The 6,000-nt window shown below is 40.7% G+C and overlaps 1 long non-coding RNA gene across 1 annotated transcript in view; it reads right to left on the bottom strand.

Annotated features, from left to right (window-relative positions):
• Window positions 1-977, bottom strand: part of LOC306761061 — a 12,858-nt gene extending 11,881 nt beyond the window's left edge. The window contains exon 1 of the long non-coding RNA XR_013771465.1: window positions 896-977. This is a non-coding gene — a long non-coding RNA (uncharacterized lncRNA). The remainder of the gene's footprint in view (window positions 1-895) is intronic.
• Between the last annotated feature and the right edge of the window lie 5,023 nt (window positions 978-6,000).

Here is a 6,000-nt window from a genome sequence, read left to right as displayed (position 1 = left end):
TATATACACATATATATATATATATATACACATATATATATATATATATACACATATATATATATATATACACATATATATATATATATATACACATATATATATATATATATATACACACATATATATACACATATATATATATATATATATATATATATATATATATAGTGTGTGTGTGTGTGAGTGCATACTACTTACATTTGGGGAGAGACAAACAGATAGACATTTTCACCTCACCTCGTGTTTCAATCATTTATTTAGCGTAAATATCAGCATTACAGTTCGATAGTTTAAGGTTCATGTCGTTTAGCTGCTGAAATCTTTTGTGATTATTACGTCTCAGAATTCATCGTTTTATTTTTTAAAGCGGAAATAGTTTGTGCGCAGCGGTCTCTGCGCCTTTACCGCAAAGCCGAGCACAGGAGGGGGTTTAATTTAGGAGCGGCTCGCTTGACTACGTGAAAACGAGAGGCGGCTGACTTGACCGCAGTGGCGAGAGGCAGTGTCACCCTGACGAGTTGCCAGTTCATCACAGGACTAAAACAGAGATTTTGCATCGGAAGCTGCGAATCAGAAGCTAACTTCAGTCTCGTCCAAAATCAGTGTACCCACTTCCTGCGGGACCACAACACCACTAACTGACTAAGCGGTTAAGAAAATAGATGGATGAACCGTTATGATTTTTGCATAATATTATGCTGTATCATAACCCACTGTAACTGGTTTATTGCAGACTGATCAGCCTTTTTCACTTCAACGCTGAAACCTGCTGCTCGTTTTAAATAGCCTACCTATTGTGAATGTGCTTTGTCAGAAGCCACACATTTTCCGGGGGAATATCAGCACTTACGGGTTACCCAAACACACCACAGGAAGAAATGTAAATTCTCACCCCTTCTCCTGACGGCGTTTTGTTTGTTAAAAGGTCTCGATATGTTTTGATCCTTCATCTGTCATGTCGCTCTTCTTCTTGTTCTTTCGCTTCTTCTACTTCTGTTATTTCATTGGCAAACAACGCGAAGGTGTATTGTCGCCACCCACTGGTGAAGGGTGTGGGAGCCAAAACCCAGAGACTGTGTATTACTCACTACACATACGTTAAGTTCACCAACAGCAAGTGTGAGCACTTGTATCAAAGCAGAGGTTTAATGCTTCTGAAGTATGATAGTGTGCTGTTTATCAACAGCGGCAGTGGTGCAAAGAAAAGGGTTACAAGCTGTGCTTTAAGTGGGCCGGTAGAATTTGTGACTGCCTGGGGCGAAGTGAGTATTTGTCGCTGTATGACCGCCTTAAAAGACGAAAGAAGAGCATTTACGTAAACTACGGAAGGATAAACACAATGAATTTCATTCTCAGCAGTGTAAGTAAAGCAGCCGAGCATATCTGACTTTGTTAAATATTTGATTATCATCTAATTGATTGTTTTTCTGGAGTAATAGCAACTCATAAGAAAGAGACTTGCCATGTCGAAAACTGTAACTGTACGGTATCTAAAAACTGTAGAACTTGCATTTATGTAAATCAATTTTAATATGAGCAGTATAAATAAAAAAATAAATAAAAAGCTAAATGCTTCACCAATTCTTCTAGATGCGTGGGAATGTAATACGGATGAGTCTAACAGAGGTGTGCGACCTTACTATAACTTTATAATAAACCCAGACTTAATAAAAATGTTTTCAGGAGCTCCTCCATCTTCCCACTGTATTCTGGACCCAGCAAACATTTTATGTGACCTCCACAGTAGGGCTGGGCGATTAATCGATTTATTCAAATTTGTTGTTTATGAAGATTTATTTTTATGAAAATCTGGATTTTTTTTGCCCCGCCAGCACCTTTTGGGCCTCCGTACCTTATAGTACCGTCAGTGCACTCCTACTGATTTCCCACAGAAACACATAAACACAACTTGGCAGCTAGAAACTTACAAGAAGTGCCCCCCCTGTGTTTCCATTTAATTGTTTTTTTTTTGCAAAATAAAAACGACATTTGTACGTTTTGACAAAAAACAGTTGTAATTTGCGGGTGTTTCCATTGAACAGTGTTTAGCACATTAGCATCAAGTGTCGTAATTGCGGTTAATGCAAAGTGGCCACGTAGCGTTATTTTAGGGTTTTCTACTTGCTGCGGAGAATTTACTTCGGATTTTCAAAGCTTTTCTCCCACACTTTCTTTTCTAAAACTCTGAAATTCGCTGTTGTTTATTCCACACTGCACCATCTTTACCGCAACATCTTTATGGCGACATGTAGTTGTTTCGCAGTTCTAGGTGTCATGGAAACACAGGGTTTTCAGTGTGGGAGGGGGCATTGTCACATGCCACAGGGGTCTGAAGCCAGATGCAGCTGACAGGCTTCTCTTTCTTACCAAAAAATTGAAAATCAAACAAAAAGCAGCAAGAATGTAATAATACATGTATGCTAGAAATATCGCTTTAATTAACATTCAGGGATTTAAAAAAAAAAAAAAAAGTATTTTGTATCAAAGAGGTCAATTTTCTCTTAACACATGTTAAGTGTAAGAAAACGTTCATTTTTATTACCTTATTGCCAATGTGGGAAATTGTTTTGGTTATTTAATGTCAAAATACTCAAAAAGGAATAACTATTTTTCTTCCAAGAGGAGGCATTTTTATTAATTTATCAGTTTGTTGTTTTTTTGTTTTTTTTTAGAATAAAGTTACACAAGTGAGATGAGGCCTATTCTTAAATGTATGATCAAAACTTAAAAACTATCTCACAGTGGAAATGCACTAAGTGCAAACATGTTTCTTATCATGTTTACAGTGGCAGCGCCTGCCATCTCTTTTTACAATCTTGTTTAACAGCTTGTTTAGTTGCACTTTAAATTTAGGTAAACTTCTAGGCTGACTGCAATAAAAGCATTTTTGAAAAAGAATCATTTTTGACATTTGTGAAAAAATATTTTTCTTTTCAGTAAAGGGGAAAAAAATAGATTAAAATTGGAAATCGGATTTGTTTTTTAAAAAAATTGGAGATTTTATTTTTTGGCCAAATCGTCCAGCCCTACTCCACAGACCCAGGTCACCGTTTCTGATGGCCATCAGAATCTGTGATCTGACTGTAAATGCATCATAACAAACCCAAACTTTAATAAAAATGTTTTCAGGAGTGCCTCCACCTCCCCACTGTATTCTGGATCCAGAAAACACTTAATGTGACCCCCACAGAACCAGTATAACCCGGGTCACCATTTCTGATGGCCGTCAAAGTATTGTACTTGATTAAAAATAAACAAATAATTTAAAGCAATAGCTTTGAAAACTCATCTTGCTGGGATAGGCTTTAGCATCTCCGCAACCCTTAATTGTGACAAGTGTTTAAGAAAATGGATGGTTGACTTTGAAGATCTCTGGAATCCTCTACAAACAACACACAAAACTTATCTTTAATAAAAAAAAAATTCAAGACCACATTTTAAAATGTTGATAAACAGAAATTAAATTTTCAAGCAGTCAAACTTTTCCAAACAGCTTTTTTAATCTTCACATGTGACACAGCTATAAGAGTCATCCCCCTGCGGCTGGTCAATACATTTATTGTGGTACCACCGTTGACTTTGGTCACATTGGATGTGAAACCAAAAAGATAAAGTATGTGTTGGAGCCATTTGTTGTTCATTTCTTCACTTGTATTTTTGTTTTGTATGGTCAGAGTGGGTGGCACTAAAGAGACATACCAGGTTTATGGCAGCCACAGATGTATTGTGGGGCTTCTTAATTAGCTTGGGTGCGGGAGGATGACACAGTTTTTACCACTCTCACCTTTTTTGTTATTTGCACCCTTTTGATATTGGAAAAATGTAATCCGTCAAGTTATTATCCGCAGCATGGAAAATAAATGGGAGTTCCATCCAATATGGACAGCGACTCTGGACTTTTTTAGAAGCGCGTTAAAAACAAAATCTTTCCCCTCACCCAGCTGAGTGACTTAACGCTCTAGTCACTACAGTATAATATGTATTTTTACTGAGAGACTATTCAAAAGATTAGGTCCAACCTTAACTGATTTGTGAAATAAAAAAGTTTTTAGTCTTTGTGTTTTCAGAATATAATTATTAGGCATAATTCATAGTTTTTACATGTTGGAACAACTAAAAGTCTGTAGTTCAGTCGATAAGAAACAAGATTGGAAATAGTATTTGTAAATGTTCCAGACACATTAACACTTTTTCTTTGTCTGTTTAGATTATAACCCCAGTTAATTATTATTATTGGAGTTCAACAAAATGGAAAACCAAATCCTCCTTTACCCAGTCAGTGGTATTGCTGTCACTGTCAGACTTCTGTCCTGGCTCCCTCTCCCGACAACAGTGGCACAGCATACTGAGATCATCTGGTTAAGATATAATATTGATCGTCATTACTTGGTCCTATTAAAGAAAGTGGGGAGCATAACAATACACGGTAGTCATCTCCCAACTGAACTATAAACAGCTTTGACATAAAGACTTAAAAAGTCAAGCATAATTGGTAAAAGGATTACATGTTGAATAGGCTGTTATAAAAGATATTAAGATTTTTTCATCACACTGTTATATCTCTGTGCATTGAATCTATAATTCTGAAAGGTACGGAAAGCTGCAGTTGTTAGTTAAGCCTGAGATTTGTAAGGGATAATGCCCTATGAGGTGTCCATTATCAGAAATTAATGGATGACACGGGGGCGTGAACTATCCTCTGCAAAGTAATGTAATCACGCCACAAATGTGCATGTGTCTGCTCAAACAATCACAAACAGACTCCATGAGGGTGGTATTAGGGCCCGACGTCCACAGGTGGGGGTTGTGGCTACAGCCCAACACTGTGCAGGACGTTTGGTATTTGCCAGAGAACACCAAGATTAGCAAATTCGCGACTGGGGCCCTGTGCTCCTCACAGATGAAACCAGTTCTCTTTCATAATATTTCGCTCGATGTCTCACTATGGGATGCACGCCTCTGTGCAGCTCTCAGAAGCATTAATCTCATTACGCCAATCCTGATTGGCTGGTGAACGTGTCCGTCCGCATCAGGTAGTGCCATCTACCTTAAATAGCTCATGCGGACGGTACCGCCTCATTCAAACACCTCTTCTCACTCGGAGCATATCTCGCGTCTGGGCTAGCTAGCTAAACTGTCCGCAGACTGACCTTTTAGCTTCGGTCGCCGGGCGCTACCTAGCCTTTAGGCACATTCTATCGCTTCGTTTGGTCACACCAGACCATCTCCTGTGCTTCCTTGCCCCACCACGGCTCGGTCGTCACCATTTTTCAGCCTCACCACAGCGAAAAATAAAATTTACTGTCAAGCATTAGCACACCAGCTAACTCCTCGGCTCTCACGGTTAGCACACCAGTTAACCACCTCAATTCCCCGCTCGCTCACCAGCTCGCTGGGAATGGAGGCAAAGAACCCTCACACCAGAGGTGATGGAGACTCTGGGGCCCGTTCCTGTCGATGCGGGAATAAAATTTCGAGCAGAGACCCACACCAGGTCTGCTCGTGCTGTCTGGGGCTGGAACACGCCCGGCTAGCAATAGATGTCCCGGGCTCGTGTCAACACTGTGCGGTGTTCACGGTAAAAAGTCTCCGCAGACGGCTAGCTCGCCAAGCTAGCCTGTCTGGACATGACCCTTATTTCACCTCCACCGACGTTGCCGTCGAAAGGGGAGGGGATGGCGGGTCCACTGCGGTAGTGGTACCGGAGGCCAGCGTCAGCTGGGGCTCCCAGCTCGATCTGGCCACGGACCCCCCACAGGAGGAAGATGTCCTGGACCTGGACTATGGAGAAGATAAAGATGTCGCCTCGAGTCTCCTCATATCAGAGGACGAGGAGGAGGACGACATCTTTAGTACTTCGGCCCGGGCTGCAAAGCCCGCGGCCTCCACCACCACTCGGGATGGAGGCGAGGGTAGCACACCAGCTTCTCCCCTCCCCAGTTCGGACATGCTCGACGTGTGTAAATGCGCTGCTGCCCGTCTGGCTATCCCCTGGCC

Source organism: Telmatherina bonti (genome assembly GCF_933228915.1).
Source record: "Telmatherina bonti genome assembly, chromosome: 10".
NCBI lineage: Eukaryota > Metazoa > Chordata > Actinopteri > Atheriniformes > Telmatherinidae > Telmatherina > Telmatherina bonti.
Note: the sequence above shows the minus strand (reverse complement) of the source record. Positions and strands in the feature narration are given on the sequence as shown.